The sequence below is a fragment of the Beta vulgaris genome, chromosome 6 (genome assembly GCF_026745355.1).
Source record: "Beta vulgaris subsp. vulgaris cultivar EL10 chromosome 6, EL10.2, whole genome shotgun sequence".
Taxonomy (NCBI): Eukaryota; Viridiplantae; Streptophyta; class Magnoliopsida; order Caryophyllales; family Amaranthaceae; genus Beta; species Beta vulgaris.
Window position 1 is genome coordinate 13,523,298 of NC_079207.1, and position 20,232 is coordinate 13,543,529.

Below are 20,232 nucleotides of genomic sequence, written 5' to 3' on the forward strand. Positions count from 1 at the left end.
ATCTAGTTCGTTTTTATAATTTCGTCTTCTCCTTTTCGTTTTTATAAGTTTGCAAATCTTCTTGTAATTCCATATCTAGTTAGATTTTGTTTTATAATTTTTGTTCGTAGTTCATTTTTTTCTTTCATTTACTGTAATTTACGTTTTTTAGTTAGATCTATTTTTTTTTTTAATTTTCGTTCATTTTCTGTAATTTATGTTTTAGTTAAATTTAGTTCAAGTTTTTCTGTAATTTATGTTTTTTAGTTAGATCTAGTTTGTTTTTTTTTTTTTGTAATTTTCGTTCATTTTCATTTTCAGTTCTGAAATTCCAAACCTTTGTCATTTTTTTCCTTTTTTTTTTTTAATTTTCGTTTGTTTTCATTGTTGAACTAGAATTGTGTATGCATTTTTTCAGGTATATATGTATTGTTATGGTATATATATGTATAAAAGATTTTTTTGTATACAGACTTTTTTTTTATATATATATATATTGTTATTTTAAAGTAAGCGTGATTGTGTGAGACATGAAAGTGGTTGCAGACCTGCACCTTTTTTTTGGACATAAATTCTTACAATCTGATGTGGTTTTAAGGTAAAATCGGATCAGTAAATGTGATTAACTGATCCGGTTTTACATATTAAAACCGCATCAGTAAATAATTTGCTGATCCAGTTTTGTACCGGATCAGTAAATAAATGGGATTTGCTGCGAGCCCACCTGATGCGAACAAAAACCGAATCAGCAATGGGCTTTTTTACATTAGTGATAATTACTTGAGTTGGGCTGGTCCTGTCCGGTTCATGGGCTGAGTTGAGATGATTTTGAGGACCAAGTTGGACAGTTATAGTAGCGGGCTTTCGTGGGTTATGCTCAAAAAAACTTACCCACGGCCCACCAGCCAATTTCACGGTTCGAGCTAGGCTGGACCGGGCTTTTCGTGGGCTCAGCCCACATGGCCAAAAAGGCAGGTTGGGCTGAATTGGCCCGCACTGTTGGCCATCTCTAACACCATTTAATGGTGTTAGCATAATTGGGTTCAAATAATGATGGGGATGACGAAGAATGTGATCATAAGTGATGGAAAAGGCACGTACAATTGCACAAATTTCAGCAGAATTGATCCTTAAAGTTATTCAAAGTTACCAATTAAGTCGCTGGCCTTGGAATAACATAGCTTAGACACCTCCCAATAGTATATGAAGTAATCCCAATCCCATATTTACCTTGGTATATAAAGGTTACTTTTTGACTGTTAACATACTTTTTTTGGCGTGAATGAGCGACTAAGCACAATGATAACATACACGTTCCTTCTATATTTTGGGAATTATGGAAATTTTCCATGATTTTAATGGTGATTATAGAAAATTATGGAGATTAAAAGAGGATTAAATTTGAGTCTTGAATGGAGAGAGAAAATAACTGAGGACTGAAGAAGATGAACTGATGAAGCGTTTGGGAAATTGGGACTTGGGTCTGACAGCACATTACTTCCTCTTTCTTCCCTAGTTAGTTAACGCATCAAGCCCTTTTCCCATATTATTTGCCAGTGTTTTTTTTTACAGGCTGGGCCCCTTGTAGGTCTGGGACCTGGGTCATTGCCCCTCCAAACAAGGCTCAGGGCCGGGCTTGATTACACATTAACATATTATTAAAGTTACCATAGCATAAGATGACACTTTAACTTTATGTATATGTTGGAATTATCAGGAATAATTGATTAAGTAGTTTTTAACTAGGGGGGGGGGGGAGAGGTCAGAAATTACCAAAAAATTAATCGAAGGTGCAACTCAAAAATATGAACATTTACTTTAGAATTTGTGAAAATCAAGAGATTTGCAATAAAGCTACACACAAAAGCTTGAGCACAGTTTCATTGGACAAATCTAATGATCAAGTCAGCAACAGAAGTGGGTTTTTCTACATGTGGAATATGGCCACAATCTGGTATTTGACGCAAAGTTGCATCCTGCAGCTCGCTGTGCAACTTCTGCAAAGTTTTCACGAAAAGTTTCAGTATTATAATCAAATTTGGTTACATGGCTTAAGATAAAACAATCAATAATTTAATTCATATTATGCTGCGACGATAAAACCCGAAGGCCAAAGGCATAGTAGAAGTTCAAGTAGTTGAACAAGAATCAACTGATGAGGATATTGTTTGAAATTTATGTAATAGAATCTAAATATAAATCATCTCGAGACAATTTCCAAGTATAGCATCTCAGATCATCAAGAATCCAAGCCACCTGATGCAGCTCCAACTCTTGGTATAACAAACTTGTCCAGCTCAGCAAGTTAGTTACAAGCTCAGCAAGTTAGTTAGAATTCTGTTAGAATTTTGTTAGCTCTCTCTCTACTTTCTGTTAAATGTATCTCTCCCTCTCTACTTTCTGCTAGTATAAATACAGAATCTTTGATTGATCCTTGATATTGTAACAAAAAAAGAACAGTCTCACTTATGACGAAGCTGACTTCTACTGCAACTAATACTTCAGATATCAAGATTCAAGAAATGCTTACAAATGCGAGCTTGTAGCTGATGATCTGGTCATCCTCGCCCCATATAATTAGTGTCTGTTGCTTTACCTGTCAAAGCATGTTTAAGCAGAGATAATATCTTAGGGAGATAAGTTTCAAGCTCATATTTCGTTGATAATATAAAATAACAGTAAGACTTCGTTTGGTTGGAAACTTGGAATAGAAATTGCTTTTCCACAATTCCATGAGGCATGAAATCATCTTCCAACCGAAAACATGAATGTAAAATTAGTTTGTCTTTGTTTGGTTTCTCACGAGCAAAGTTAAACGAGGAGGAAAAATGAAGAGGTTGGTTCCTTACTAACTGATGATTAATGTAACTAGCATGATTACTACGCAGCATATACGATGCAAGATTACATCAGAAAATTATCAATCCTGTCTAAAATGAATTAATTCAAAGTTTTTAGTTCACTTCTAATTTCAGATATATCATGTAGAAGAGCAATCTTAGATGTAAGCTTAAAATTTACACCACTACATAATTACATCCCACCAGTTTCAAAACACCTCTTAACTTCATGGAAACGATTCCTCCAAAATTATTGTTTGATTACTCATGTTCTAGAGACTAAGACACCTTGATGATGACAATGTTTATCCTACAGAAAATACACTCTTTACAGTCGTATATTGGCTATTACTTGCCTCAAATTCAAAGTTAGCAAGTCCAAATAGAAATGTTTATCCTCAGTGTCTTTGTTGAGTGGACTAATCTTATATGGAAATTTGCAGGGTACTTTAAAATGCAACATCCCTTCACGTTAAAATTTTTTCCATACTCAAGACTCGAACCTCGAGACCTTAATTAAGGAGTGAGAGTCTCTTAACCATTCATACTAACATATTGCTACATCTACGCACTGAGTAGATTACCCATTAGAAACAAACAATTAAAAAATAAATAATTCTGCTGAGTTGGATGTACAAGTACGTGTGAGAAATAATTGAGTTAACCTGATGTAGGTTAACCCTGGCATTCAATATATATAGCGTTTACAATACAACCTATAACTTAGTAAATTACCATTCTACCCTTTACATATAATAGTATACCTTTACATATAATATTATCCAATACACCCCCTCAATCTGTACACGGTGCAACAACGGATAGATTGGTACGATGTTTAGTAAACAACTCAGTAGATAGGCTTTTAGTAAAGATGTCTGCAACCTGAGACTGTGTAGGAACATGTCGAACAATAAGACCTCCCTTGGCAACCATTTCTCGAACAAAGAAATAGTCAACATCGATATGTTTGCTACGATCATGATGAACTGGATTAGCAGTGAGATAAGTAGCAGAGACATTGTCGCAATAGACAACCACAGGACGACAGAGAAAATGGCCAATGTTAGCAAGAAGTTACTTGAGCCAAATAGTTTCTGCAGCTGTGTAGGCAACTGCCCTGTATTCAGCTTCAGTGGAGGATTTGGAGACAATAGCAAGGTTTCTTTTTAGAACGTCAGGAAATAAGATTCTTCCCAAGAAAAACAGCATAACCAGTGGTAGAACGTCGTGTGTCAGGACATCCTGCCCAATCGGCATCATAATAGGCAATATTAACAGTAGGAGAACTGCTGCTATATAAATAAAGTCCATAATCCAGAGTGCCCTGCAGATATCTGAAAATTCTTTTCACAGCATGAAGGTGAGTAGTACGAGGAGCATGCATAAACTGGACACCATATTAACAGCATAAGCAATATCAGGACAGTCATAGTTAAGTACTGCAATGCACCAACCATACTACGATAATCTGTGGGATCAGCAAGAAGTTCTCCATCAAGCAGAGACAATGTTACTCTAGAGACAACAGGATGGTAACTGGTTTAACAGTATGAAGATGGAATTTACGAAGAAATCAGAAACATACTTATGTTGGACAAAAATAAACCAGAGGGAGTAGCACAACCTGCACACCTAAAAATAATGAAGATCCCCTAAATCCTTCATAGCAAATTGAGAAGAAAGAACATAATATGAATTTGGCAACAAGAGGAGGACTACTACCAGTAAGGACAATGTCATCAACATATAATAGAAGAATAATGAGATGACCACGATATTGAGAGTGAACATAGAAGTGTCACAACTGCTGCACTTGAAACCAATAGATAAAAGAAAGTTGTAAACCTGGAGAACCAAGCCTAGGAGCTTGTTTCAAACCATAAATGGACTTTCGAGACGACAAATATGAGTAGGTTTAGATGGATGAATAAAACCCGGAGGTTGACGCATATAAACCTCTTCATTAAGAAAACCATGAAGAAAAGCATTTTTGACATCTAACTGACGAATAGACCATTTAAGAGAAACATCAATAGTAAGAACCAAGCGAACAGTAGTAGGTTTAACAACAGGACTAAAGGTTTCAAAGTAATCATACCTGCCTGCTGGTGATTGCCAAAAACAACAAGTCTGGCTTTGAACCGCTCCACAGAACCATCAGAATGATATTTAATCTAGTAGACCCACTTACAACCAAGCAAATTCTTATCATAATTGCGAGTTACCAACTCCCATGTGTCATTGTTAATCAAAGCATTATATTCATCTAACATAGCTTGACGCCAACGTGAGTCTTTAGAAGCTTGTTTAAAATTAGTAGGTTCAGACTCAGTTATATATCAGTTTTTAAGTTCATGAATATTTTAGGCTTTGACACACCAACTTTGAGACGCGTAACCATCGGATGATGGTTAGCTACGGATAACGAGGGAGGAGGGGTGACAAGGGGGACGCAAGACTAGGCGACACGGGCTGGGGAGAAGACTCACACGGGTGGGTGGGCGTGGCGGACGAACCATCGTGCGCTGGCGAGATTGTCGAAGCAGTGTGCGCTGGCGAGGCTGCTGAAGCAGATTGTGATGGCGTGGCAGTGCGCTGGGCAGACCGGGGCGAGGGACTGGGCAGGCCATCGTCCGAAGACACAGCACGAGTCCCACGAGACGTTGCGCGCACAGCAGCCGAGACAGGAGAACAACCAAGCGCGACGCAGACGAGAGAAAAGGCTGGAGAGGGACGGATGACACTGGTCGAGACACAGAACCCAAGGGACGGGCAACGTTAGTAACAGGCTAGTCAGCAGACAAGACACTAGGAGACGTGTAAGGCTCAGGAGACGCAGGACCAACCAAAGCACGATATGGAAATTTATGTTCATGAAAAAGAACATGACGACTAGTGTAGACTTTCTTGGTAGTAGGATCAAAACACCGATACACTTTATATTCCAATGCATATCCAATAAAAACACAAGTTTTAGATTTAGGTTGCAGTTTGTGATTTTTAGAGTTCAGAAACAAAGGAAAGCATTCACATCCAAATGTTTTCAAAAATTGATAGGTAGGAGGACGATGAAATAATTTTTCAAAAGGAGAAACACCCTCTAAAACCGAGCTGGGTAATCGATTGATAGTGTAAGTGGCAGTATATGAGGCATCAACCCAAAATTCCGCAGGAAAGTCAGAATGAATAATCATAATACGAGCCATTTCAATGATATGACGATGTTTGCATTCTGCAACACCCTGTTTCTTTTTATTGGATATGCATTGGAATATAAAGGGTATCGATGTTTTGATCCTACTACCAAGAAAGTCTACACCGGGAAGGTAGCCATGGAGGCTGAAGGGGCAGCGGAAGAAGAAGGCCCAAGATCCATGACGTGAAGAGAAAAAAAACGTGCGATGGAAAAAAAATTTAGGGGTTTGTTTTTTTTTTTCTTTTCTTTTCTTTAGGAAAATCTAAGTTGTGATACCATGTACAAGTGTGAGAAATAATTGTGTTAACCTGATGTAGGTTAACCCTGGCATTCAATATATATATAGTGTTTACAATACAGACCTATGACTTAGTAAATTACCATTCTACCCTTTACATATAATAGTATCCCTTTACATATAATATTATCCAATATTGGACTCCACTTATTATTAATGTCTATCTCTAGCGGATAGATTACCTAGTGGATAGAGAAAGTTTTTCCCTTCATACTAACCCCAATTGAGAACTTCATAAGTACTAGGAGACTAGGAGTGAGATGACTTAGATGAGGGCTGATGAGTGACTGAGTGAGGACATAAAATAGTCAATTGTCGCAGTGTCACACAAGAGCTTTTTTCGAAACTGAGCACGGGAAAACCTTATAATTTATAAATGACTACCACTGTAGTGACAGTACACTATGACTATGAGTATGACTAGGCTAATATTTAGCCTGTTGTTTAGAATTTATTTAAGAGGTCACGATGCTCAAAAAAAAATATATACTTAAGAGGTCATGACTTTGTAATGCCACTAGTAGTAATTTAGTCCGGCAATATTTTGAGTCAGTTACAGTTAGAAATATATTAGGGAAATGTTTAGCGGTAGCTTTCATTTTGGCTTTTAATTATTGGTAGCCAAAAAAAGTTTGATTATTATCATAATTAACCTTGAAGTTTTGGCTATACTTGAAAATATCGCATTAACAATTATTTTCTGCCATAATTATTAAGAAGATTGTTTTCCTCGTAATTAAGGTCTCTAGTATCTAAAATAACATAAATTGTCCAGGACAAACTTTCTTTTATTCATATCTATACAAATATATTAAAAGGCGTGCGAAAACAAGGTATTATGCCATGTGGCGCGCTCCCTAGGGAGTTTTAGTTCGTATAATCTATGTACAATAAAAAAAATTAAGAAATTGCTTAGTATAGGATTTGATCCCAAGACCTCAAGTACATATACTAAAGTTCTAACCACTAGGCTAAGTTGTATTTAGTGTTATTATTATAAAGTATTATATTAATAAATAAATTTTTTTATTACCCGGGGCATAGCACGGGCCTAATAACTAGTTTTTTCTAAAATCGAGTGAAATAACTTTTTTTTATTAAGACACGAATGCAAAATAGATTCTACAAAGGAAACTCGGATCATCCTACCTTATGGAACCATACTTAATTAAAAACAACTCTTTCAACAATTGTTTTCAACGAAAAATCCTTGTTAATGTGACTTTTCATGTATAGCCAAACCTCAAGGCTATTTCTAATAATCAAAGTTTTAATGATTAAAATCTAAAGTTGAAGGCCACCACTGAGAATTTCTCAATATATTATTATTTTATAAATTTTGTAATTGATTTTATTAACTTTCGTAATATTATGTCTAGTACGAAATTGGAAAATGAACATTATGACATTATAAGTTGTTACAAAAACTTCTAAGGATTGGGGGTAAAATAGCAATTTCAATGAAATTAGGGTAAGAGAATGTTATTACTTACTAATAAAAGTGTTAGAGATCAAAAAACTTGTCTATGTCTTTATAATTACATATAATTATAAGAGTCTATTAAGTTTTACTTTGAAACATTAAACATTGAAATTATTGTGGATTAGTAGTACAGTTAAACTCTCACATTTTATTTCAAAGGTCATGCATGTGAATCCTAGTAATTATAACTACACATTGTTAATATTTTTAAATGAGATTATATAGATGTGAGTTAGAAGTTTGAGAAAAGAGCCACGTGGCACCGTTCTTTTGATAGAAACGTCTTCTAATATATTTGTGTAGATGTTATCACACAACAACAATGTAAGGCTTTATCGTCCGGCAAAATCGGACGGTAAAAACACGGAGACGGTCCCTAACAAAATTAACGGACGCAAAACGGCTAATGCAAAAACCCTGGTCGCTAATTCGGTGTTTAGCGTCCGCAAGACGGACGCAAAAGTTTAGCGTCCGCAAGACGGACGCAAAAGTTTAGCGTCCGATTTTTTGAAAGTAACGTCTGCTCCTGCAACAGACGCCAAGTAGCGTCCGATTTAGGGGCGGACGCTAATTAGCGCCAGGTTAGCCGGACGTTAATTAGTGTCCGCCACAAAATCGGACGCTACTTGGCGTCTGTTTCAGCGGACGCTACCTTTAGAAACCAGTCGCTAATTGCTCGACCTCTTGCATGGTTCGAATGTCTTTTAGCGGACGTTAACTTCATAGGCGGACGTAAATTTCCTTTTTTTTTTTAACACAAAGCTAATTGTATTTGAATAGTTTTTAACTTGTATCGTTTTCCAACAAAATATATACTCAAGCTGTCCGCTAATCCGAATTCTGCACTAATGACCTGTTTGCATTAAATATAAATTCATAAATACACTAATATAAATTCATACATACATAAACATAAGTTAACGATTTTAACTAAATTATATGTAGGATCCTAAGTCGCACACGCATCACCACCGCCGGTGGGGGGGTCTCGAGGCCCGGGAGAGGGAATGAACCACCACACTGGCTCATCATCTGGCTGTATGTCTCCATAGTCGCCCTCATCTGCTCCAGGTACTCATCATACACCCTGCGATCCTCCTCTCTCTCCTTTTGCCTGGCGATGCGTTCCTCTTCTATCACCTTCTGCATCCGCTCACGTTCTCTTTGCATCTCGGCTCTCTCTTCCTCGAACTTCGCAGACAACTGAGAAAACATGGAAGATGCAACTGGAGGACGAACTACCTCCTCCCCTCGAAGACCTCTCAAAATAGAGGTCTGCACTCGTCCCCAAACCAGGAACCCACCCTTTCTTTCTGCCACCAACAGTCTCAAAGAAAAATCTGGTTCGGGGCCTTGGTTTCACCTCTTTCTTCACATTGAGCAAGAGTTTTGTCATAACTTTCCTGCAAGAATGGATTAAGCAAGTTTAAGACACTTAGCCAATAAAATGAGAAAACTAAGCCATTTCGAGCCCTTTTTTGGGTTTCATGTTCCTATAACCTCTACCGTATTTCAAGTTCTAATGGCTCATGCAAGTCCTAGAATACTCATTTAAACTTTCTACTACTTGGTTGTATGATTCTAAGCAAGTTTAATACACTTAGCCAATGAAAATGATAGAAACTAAGCCATTTCGAGCCCTTTTTTGGGTTTCATGTTCCTATAATCCTACCTCTATGCCTATTTCAAGTTCTAATGGCTTATGCAAGTCCTAAAATACTCATTTAAACTTTCTACTACTTGGTTGTATGATTCTAAGCAAGTTTAAGACACTTAGCCAATAAAATGAGAAAACTAAGCCATTTCGAGCCCTTTTTTGGGTTTCATGTTCCTATAATCCTACCTCTATGCCTATTTCAAGTTCTAATGGCTCATGCAAGTCCTAAAATACTCATTTAAACTTTCTACTACTTGTATGATTCTAAGCAAGTTTAAGACACTTAGCCAATGAAAATGAGAAAAACTAAGCCATTTCGAGCCTTTTTTGGGTTTCATGTTCCTATAATCCTACCTCTATGCCTATTTCAAGTTCTAATGGCTCATGCAAGTCCTAAATACTCATTTAAACTTTCTACTACTTGGTTGTATGATTCTAAGCAAGTTTAATACACTTAGCCAATGAAAATGAAGAAACTAAGCCATTTCGAGCCCTTTTTTGGGTTTCATGTTCCTATAATCCTACCTCTATGCCTATTTCAAGTTCTAATGGCTCATGCAAGTCCTAAATACTCATTTAAACTTTCTACTACTTGGTTGTATGATTCTAAGCAAATACACTTAGCCAATGAAAATGATAGAAACTAAGCCATTTCGAGCCCTTTTTTGGGTTTCATGTTCCTATAATCCTACTCTATGCCTACTCAAGTTCTAATGGCTCATGCAAGTCCTAAAATACTCATTTAAACTTTCTACTACATGGTTGTATGATTCTAAGCAAGTTTAACACACTTAGCCAATGGAAATGAGAAAAACTAAGCCATTTCGAGCCTTTTTTGGGTTTCATAATCACTTAAGATGCCACTGTTTGCAAGTACGTAAAGATGTGCTCGATCGTACTCCTTGTCTTGCAACCATCGCAAACGTCCATCTGTTCCCGGTCGACCGCAATCTTCCCTGAACAACTCGGGGACACCAAGACCATGTGTGCTAGCAACATCAGGATTGACATTTCTTCCTAAGTCCCTTGATTTTGTGTCAACCCCGGGCTGAAAGTAGTTGGAGCAGAAGTTCGTTGTCTCCTCAGTTAGGTAGGCATTGCATATTGAACCTTCAACACGTGCTTTGTTTCCCACTTTACGTTTTAAGTGGTTAAGCAACCTGTCAGTATGGTGAGGATTAGCACTTTATGTATGAACTCAGTATTATATGACACTTAAAACAAATCCAGTTACCTTTCGAAAGGGTACATCCACCTATACTGGACGAGGCCACCAACTTTTGCTTCTTAAGGCAAGTGAACCGGCAAGTGCTCCATTGAATTAAAAAATGATGGAGGAAAGATTTTTTCCAACTTGCATAAGATCTCAGCGATGTTGTTCTCAAGCGCTTCATCTCACTGACTTTTATTGTGGACGCACACAAGTCTCGAAAGAATTGACTTATTTCGGTTATCGCCTTCCAAACATGCAAAGGAAGCAATTCTTTTAGACCAACCGACAACAACCTCTCCATGAATACATGACAGTCATGACTCTTCAATCCTTGCAATTTACTAGAACTAAGATCCACGCATCTACTCAAGTTCGATGCAAAGCCATCTGGAAACTTCAAGTCACGTACCCACTCACAAATACCTTTTTCTGAGCTTGTCGAGTGTGTAAGGTGCTTTAGGTTCAAATTCCCCACACCATCATCAACAAGCTCCAGTTCCCGACGTTTGCAAACACGTGCCATGTCCTTTCTTGCACTAAGGGTGTCTGAAGTTTGACCCTTCACATCCATCACAGTGTTAATGAGTTGGTCGAAAAAATTCTTCTCAACATGCATGACATCTAAGTTGTGACGGATAATAAATCTTTCCAATATGGAAGCTCCCACAGAATATTTGTTTCAACCAACCTTTTTTATCCTTCTTCAATCGGTTCAGCGCCGGGACCATCAGTTGCTTTAGGTAAGTCTTCACGCACTGCCACAGTTCCTCTCCAGCATTATGTGAGGAGCTACGCCATTCTCAACCTATTCTTACAAAAAGCAGTTTATTCTTTCGAAATGGGTGGTCAGAATGAAGAAATTGTCGATGACAATCGAACCATGTCACTTTACCCCCATGTTCAAGCCAGAATGCCTTATTTATCCATGCAATAAGGGCATGCCTTCTTTCCAGCAGTAGACCATCCGGACAACATACCATACGCAGGAAAGTCACTAATTGTCCAAAGCAGCGCTGCTCGAAGGTTGAAATTTTGCTTCCTTGAAACATCATAGGTCATGCCCCAATATGCCACAACTGCTTCAATTCTTCAACTAGAGGTTGCATAAACACATCCAAGTTTGCTTTGGGATTTTTAGGCCCGAACGAGCAAAGAAAGAAACATGAATGGTTTCTTCATGCACATGGATGGAGGCAAATTGTATGGTGTGAGGATAACTGGCCAGCATGAATATTGCCCTCCGAACTTACCATATGGAGAAAATCCGTCGGTGCACAGCCCGAGTCTAACATTTCGAGCCTCAGCAGCGAAATCGGGAAAGGTTCTATCAAAGTGTTTCCATGCTTCACTGTCACTTGGATGTGCTAAGGTACCTTGCATTCGAGGATTGTCGGCATGCCATGTCATTTCCTGAGAGATGTTCTTAGTTGCAAACAACCTCTGCAACCTCGGTGTGATTGGAAAGTAGATTAACACTTTTGTCGGAATAAGCTTGCCCTTAGAAGTTTTCTTGTACCGATCACTACCGCATACACTACATTTATCTAAGTGAGCATCGCCCTTCCAAAACAACATACAACCTTTAGGACATGCATGTATCCTCTCATGAGCAAGCTCCAAACCCTTCAGAACTTTCTTTGTCTCATAGAAAGTTTTTCCCATGTTTTGTTTTGGGGTATCACCTCATTCAGTAAACTAAGAAACCCATCAACACACCTGTGTGGTAGGTTATACTCACACTTCAAACTTATGATTCTAGAAGCCATCTCCAGCACGGACATCTTGCTCCCTTCATACAAGGGATTCTCGGCCGCCTTGAGAAGGTCGAAAAACTTCTTTGCTTCACCATTCGGTTCTTCTTCAACTGAGTTTGAACCGGCAAGCATAGCATGATCTTCAGTATTCCGTAAAGCATCCACAACCATATCCATATACGGATTTGACTGAGCACAAGATGAGGAGGACCCCATAGCACGTTCACCATGACATAACCAGTCAAAGTAATTCGGTTTAAAACCCTTACTGTACAAATGTACTTTGACCGTGTCCACATCCAAATAACGCAAGTTATTACACCTCATGCATGGACATTTTATCTTATCACCGTCATTTAAATGAGGATGTTGTAAACAAAACTCAATGAACTTATCAACTCCTTTCACATACACAGTTCTAAGGGCACGCCCATCAATTCTGTTATACATCCAGCTACGTTCCTTCCTTTTCATAATTTAAAACTCTACATACAACTAGAAAATATCAATTCACTATATTCACTACTTGTTAATAAGAGTACGTAAGATATGTATTTAATTATCAACAACAACAACACTTAACATGTTCAATTATCAACAACAAATTCACTTAACAACAACAAATTCACTAAACAACAACAACGTAACTACTACAAAAAAGGGCAAACATAACACTCCTAAATTAACTCTTATTTAAGCAAATGTTATGTAAAGTCTAAATTTAACGTTTTAACCGTGTAACTGTTATCTTAGGTTGTATTGATAATATATCACTTAACACTTACCTTGATGTGTGTTATCTTTGCTATGAAATTATTATGTGATGCTTTAATTTTTTTTTTAAGAATAATAAAAAATGTTATCTTTGTTTTATTATTAATAATAATAAATTTATCAAAATAATTAAATTGAAAAAAAAACTGTCATGGCTAGAAATTAGGAGCACTTACTACGTATATTTAAATTATTCGCAATACCTGCCGTTTTCAAGTTCTCAATCAATGTGTAAACCCTTTTTCTTCCAATATCAATATCAACGAGTATTGCAGTTTTACTTCCCCTTTTAGTTTCCACCCAGGTTCCTCTCACGGGTGCAACTTCCGGTTCCCCCTCACGGTTGCTACCTTTGGTTCTTGTCAAGGTTGCTACATAAGCCCATGGATTCCATTTTCGCTAATGTCGTTCAAGCTCCCGAAGACCCCATTATAGGAGTAATTTAATTTCTATACTCTATTTATTATTCTATTATCGATTTCGCTTGCTGATCATCTGAATTTGTTTTTTTTTTCGTTTGATTTGTTTGTTAATATGATTGATCAAATTTATTTTAATATGAGATGATTAATTATGATGAATTGTTCTGAAACATTAGGTCACTATTGCTTATAACAAGGATCCTAGTCATGTACAGTTGAATTTAGGAGTTGGTGCTTATCGAACACAAGTGCGTTTCTTTTACAGTTTCATTAATTTATTTTAATTGTATTTTTGTATGATTTTTCGGAAATTTATTTGAAGTTCTGATTATTATAGATGATAGGAAGGAAAACCTCTTGTGTTCAATGTTGTTAGAAAAGCTGAGCAAAAATTGTTAATGATCCGTAATAAGTGTTGTTGTAATTAGGTGATTATTTGGATTTCGGTACCACATTTGATTGTTGTGTGTTTATTTGTGAGAATTGATTCATTTGTGGTCCAAGATCAAATAAAGATGATTCCTCTTCTTTGACGTCCTCATCAAAAACTAGAAGAACACCAGGGGCAGCCCATCTGGAAGGTGCAAACCGGTCCGCCTGGATATATGACTGAAGCCCCTTTTCCAGTGCATGGTGGTATAAGACCATATTGCTTACCATTTTTTGTCTCATTCGTGTGAGCTGACCCTCGTGTTTTTGGGGATATTTGAGAAAAAGAAATCTACTCACAACCCATTTCAAATAAGCATCTCCCAGGAGCTCGGCTTTTTCATAGCAAAATGGTTGCAGTCAAAGCTTCCAGAATCTGTGAATTCGCAAACTGGTTAAATGGATACACATAATAATCAATTTTGAGTGAATCGTACCAGTAAAAAGGAAATGAGTGAAAGAAGCCTGAGAAAGGGATGACCTTAGAAGCAGGGACATGATGGTTGATTATATTCTTAAGTTCAATCGCAAGTAACATGCTTTCAACCCGTCTCATTATTGACGGCAGTCTTTGGGCACCTCGAACCAGCTCTCCAGGAAGCGGGTGTACAAAACACAATTCAGTAGGTGAACCTTTTGAACTTTTTTTTGTTGATTGTTGTAGTTTTATTTGATTTTTGTAGCATCTGTCATTGAGCTAACAAAGAAGAGTTACCACTTACCACAACATAAGTGCAGAAGGTACATCAAGTCTAAGAAACCAGACTTAAACACCATTAACCAACAAACAAGTATATGCAGCAGAGTTGTAAATCAAGTAGTAAGCATCACGGGAACAACATTGTTTTGAGCTTGAAGAAATCCAATGTGAGATTGAAGGAGACCATATGCAAATATGCTAGGAATCATGTAATGAGCATAGATTCCTGCTTCAGCTGAGATTTCAGGATCTTGTCCTAAAAATGCAAGAATTTGACCTGTATTTTCCCATATAAAGGCAAGGGGAATGCTGATGCAGATGAGAACTACCATTACTCGTTGCTTGTGTATGCCTAGCATGTGGTACTGCTTTGCTCCGTAGGATAGACCACAAAATGTGTCCAAAGCATTTCCCATTCCTTTCTATCAATCGCAGGTGTTAGTTTTTAGTCATCTTACAGTTTACATCAACATAAAAAAGAACAGGCATTCCCATAACAAGAAAAAGAAAAAAAAGGAACATGCACAACAACTTTCCAATAAAGAGACTAGTCGGATTGATGTCTGATTTGTTGCGTGTTTTTTAAATCTGGGTATTGTTGGTTAATTGTTCTGATTGCTTTTCCTACCTATTCAAACCACTATCATATTTGTTTCCTTTCAAATTCGGATCGTCTGGTGAGGTGTTGCAGCAATTTGAAGTATTATAGAAGCTAGGTCCTAGGCATATAACTGACGAGGATTTCTGTCCCTTGTGCAATGAACCCGAAATTATAATGTAATTTTAGTGCCTTGTTTCAATGCCCCAACATGCATGGAGTTTGGTAGAAACTAGAACAGTTTATAATTGATGCCTTCGCATATTCTCCTTCTACTGCACTCTTTGAGGTGATCTGTTTTCATCAGCTTCCTTATTTAAAATAGGCCTGTGGCTATGAATGCGAATGTGATATTCATTTATTTATATTCGCAGGTTTTACTAGAAGAAGAATTTGCTCCTGTAAAAAACGCAAATGGGGCTAATTTTGACACACCTGATAATGCGAGGCTGCTTGTTCTTCGCCTTCATGCTCGATGGGTGATTGCTGCTGGTGGCTTCCTAACCCATTTTGTGCCTTTATATGGTAAGTGTACCTATATCTATATCTTTAAAAAATCAAAAATTCCTCGAAATGATGATGCTAGAGGAGAAAAGCTTCTCATTTCATTGGTTTGAAAACTACCTCTCCCAATATCATCCATGTAAAGTGGTCTGTATTCTTTCTTGGGTAAGTGTGGAGTCGCTAATTTAAAGCTACCGATATTGGGCTTCAAACCATTGGAAATATGGATACCAGATTATCTTTCTTTGACTAGTCGATAGACCTCCAGACACACCATAAATTTTCCCTCTTCAAATGTAGTTCAACACCAACAGGTGGTCATTCACTTCTTCCAGATTAATATGAGATATACCAGTCATCCATTATAATAATTCGTCTACTTCCTAGTAACTGAGTTAGAACTTTAGAGTAAGATTCGTGAAGTTCTGAGCGCAACAATGTGATGGCATCAAATGTAAGCGAAAAATATAGTTTGTGTCACTCTAGAGAATGTAATTACATATTACTATTATCCACTCTTGCATCCAGAAGACACATTCCGACTGTAAAGATTTTTTAAAAGCAAGAGATATGTTCCTGCCAGCACTTATATGTATGAGTAACGATGGTATGAGATTTTTGGAGGACTGGCATATCAAAGCACAAATCTAACAAGCTGGTAGCTTTATCTTACCTAGGAGGTGAAAGAATACATATATAGCAATGTAAATAGAGGTACAATAAAAAGTAAGAAATATGTTTATACCTTGTTTAATACTAGAGAATTTTCATAGCTGCTTAGATATCCTGTTCTATTGCTATGATCAACAACGCCGGGCCAGTTCAAAAAATTGGGATAGTCATTCTGTTCAGGCAAGGTCCTCAATGGTCAAGGCAAAGGAAATGTAGCACTTGACTGGCCCAATAGATAAGTTTGTTTATCACTGTGAAAGCAAAAGTTTGTCATTCTGGTCATGTCAGAAATGCAGATACCCAAAATTCTTTTTTCGCTTCAAAGGCCTAAGTCCAAATGTATCATCATTATAATGTACCAACAAATGCTATATACTACATACTTGCATTTGTTTCCTTTTAATTTGTGCATGATTAATTATAAAGTTTAATTACTTTTCAAGTTTTTATATATGAATACTTATTTTGTAGTTACCTTTATTGTAGTATCAAGGCATAGCTCCAACCTATTCTCAGGAGAAAATTGATTAACTCAAGGAGTTGTGGAGTACATACGTCGGAGATCAACACGAAGCACAAATGATGAATGAGTTCCAACTTTCCACCTAATATTTTTTTTTACCTTAATCCATTTTTGGACATAAGTTATATTTTTGGATTTGGATATTGATATCATGTGGATGTGGCTATAGGCTAGATTTAATCTTGTGTACGATTTAGATCAATATTGATATGTATATATAGTAGTTTTTTTTAGAAGTATAGAATTATGAATATTAGTTGAATTATTTTGTGATATAAAGAATCTTGGAAGTTTGGAATATATATTCAATTTATTGGTTGTAAGATTTTATGGGTTGAGTATTAATCATACAACAGATACAGGTATTGTACTGTCGTGTAAAAAAAAGGAATTGTATTGTACGATATTATTGTGCTACGTGCTGCAACGCCTATTGCCAATATATGCGTGAAATGATAATTTGATTTTTTTTTTTTTTTTGAAAAATATCATAGATAACAGTTATAGGTAATATATGTTATATATATTATAGGAAAACATAACAGTTATCTAAGATAAGTGTTAAATTTTCCTTCTTTTAATTTGTCATATAAATTGCAAAGATAACACTTATTTACAAAATGTGCTATCTAGTGGCATAACGTGTATTATAAATGACTGTTATGTTTTCTCTGGCAAACATAACACTTTCGTCAGGTGTTATGTTTACTTTACATTACATTGACTTGGATAACACCTCAAAACTGTTATGTAAAGCCTTATTTAACAGTTATGTTTGCCCTTTTTTGTAGTAGTGTATATAACAACAATACAATTAAAAACAATAACAACAAATTCACTAAACAACAACAACAATACAATTAAAAACAACAAATTCACTAAACAACAACAACAATACAATTAAAAACAACAACAATCATCACACACAACAACAACTATCAACAACAACTATGAACAACAACTATACATTAAAAAATACCAAAAGCTCCAATTAACAACAAGAAATTCAAGCCATAAATCAACTAAAGTATAAATTCATACCTCAAACTACTGTAGATAAGGAAGAAAAGGCGGCGGCGGCGGGGAGGCGGGGCGGCGGTGCGGCGCTTCAACCGTAGAAGAGAGAGAAACCGCGGCCTTTTGTTGGTGTGAAGAGAGAGAATGCAGCGGCGAGTACGGCGGCGTCGCGTCTCCGGCAGCAGCGCGAGTCCGGTGGGAGTGTCCGGCGACAAGGAGGGAGGGAGTGATTCGCCGGCGACAAGGAGAGAGGGAGTTAGGTTTCATAGTTTCGATTTCGTGAAGGTGTGTGTGGTCGAAGTGCTGGGAATGGTCGAAGGGTGGTTGGTATATCCGCCAAATTAGCGTCCGCCAGGTGAGGATTAGCGTCCGTCTGACGGACGCTAAGTTGCGTCTGGCCTAAAAGCGGACGCTAAAGTCCAAATGCAGACGCTAAGTTCCGTCTGTTTTCGAAACGGACGCTACATCGGACGGTACATAGCTTCGGATACTTAATCGTACGGTAATTCGACGTTTACCGTCTGTTTTTCAGACGGACGCTAAACACAGACGCAAAATACGCGGATTCTTGTTGTGTCATAAACCATGACTTGTTCTTAAATACAAAAAAAATGAATTTACAAATATTTTTCCTTAGTGAGATTTGAAAAGTATGTTTAAGGCTCAAGTTTGAACCTATTTTTACTTGTAACCCTAAACTTGTAAAACATATATAGTTTATTAGACAGTTCTAAAGAGTAGAGACAACGTTATCATCAAAAAGAAATTCTATCTAGATTCCATGTACTCAATTTCTTTTTTCCTTTAGAATTTTTTTATATTTATATATCCTTATGTATCTTTTTCTTGCACTTGGAGTAGCAAAAAAAAAAAAAAAAGGAACTTGGAGGCCGGTAGGGTTATTGTAGGGCTAATAATTCGGTCAAGTTGACCCGTATACATAAACGGTTCAACACTCCCAAACCGACCCACTTTGCTAAACCAAGTTAAAAATTCCAACCTATAGCTAACTTATTTATAATTGAGTTGACTTGAACCCGACCTGTTTAACCTGAAATTTTTTATTTCAATTTTTTTTTTTTTTTGACATCAAGGAAATTTGCATTAATGAAAATTGGGAATACAACCTAATGGTAATACAACCAAACTAAACAGAAACAAGAAACAACAGACATTATGGAAACTACAAAAACGCGGAAAAACAAGTTAACATAAACACTAACTAATAAAAATCCAGTCCGAAGAACGTTTGTCTTGTGCGATGGGGAGTGAAGGTGGATGTGAGAGAAAATCTGTTGAAAGACACAACTCTGACGATCTTCACAGAGAGATTGCCGTACAACTGCTAGTAGATCCTGTCCACTAGGCACGAAATCCCAAGGTCCTTGATGAGCCTCCTGGGATTCTCCTGATTTGCTGAACAAAGAAGTCACTTTCGAGAGTGACTTCGGACCCTGCTGCGAGGGTCTTCGAAAATCAGTCACATTAGACTGAAACCCGAAAAACGAGGTGGAGGTCTTCACCTACCACAAATCAAGTTGGGGGGCCTCCCACAAGATGCGTTTTTGAGGTGTGATGACACATGAAGTCATCACGAGTATTTGGGGCGAGTTAGATTGATGAACTACGCCCCACTGACGGATCCTAAGATCCAAAGTGACAAACCCAAATCCAGAAGATCGACAAACAACAAATCTTAAACAAACAACCATGAAGATAATGAAAACATTAACGACCACCCGACACATAGAGCCACGCCGGCAAACAACACCGGCAAGAACCTGCAGCACACGCTTCCTTGGCACACTAAATACACTGACGCCAACTAACACTAGCAGGGGACGGACGGGGAGGGACACGCGACTACACTTAAACCTAACCAGGGGGACAAGGGGAAACTTAGACTAACCACCTTAAGAGGGGGGGATCGGGGAGGGGAGACTCCTGACCAAGGAAGTTGGGTGTTAAGCGCCACACAGCGGATCCCAAACGGGGGTGGGATAAAGAACAGACCACAAACAGGGGTAAACAGGGGAGGGGAACACATCAAACAGGGGAGAGGGTGGACTCGCACAGACTCGGGGAACAACTAAGGACAGGGGAAGACCGACGCACTAAAGATGTGGGTGGTGCGAAACTGGGGAGGGGGACGCACCGACGAGCAACAAAA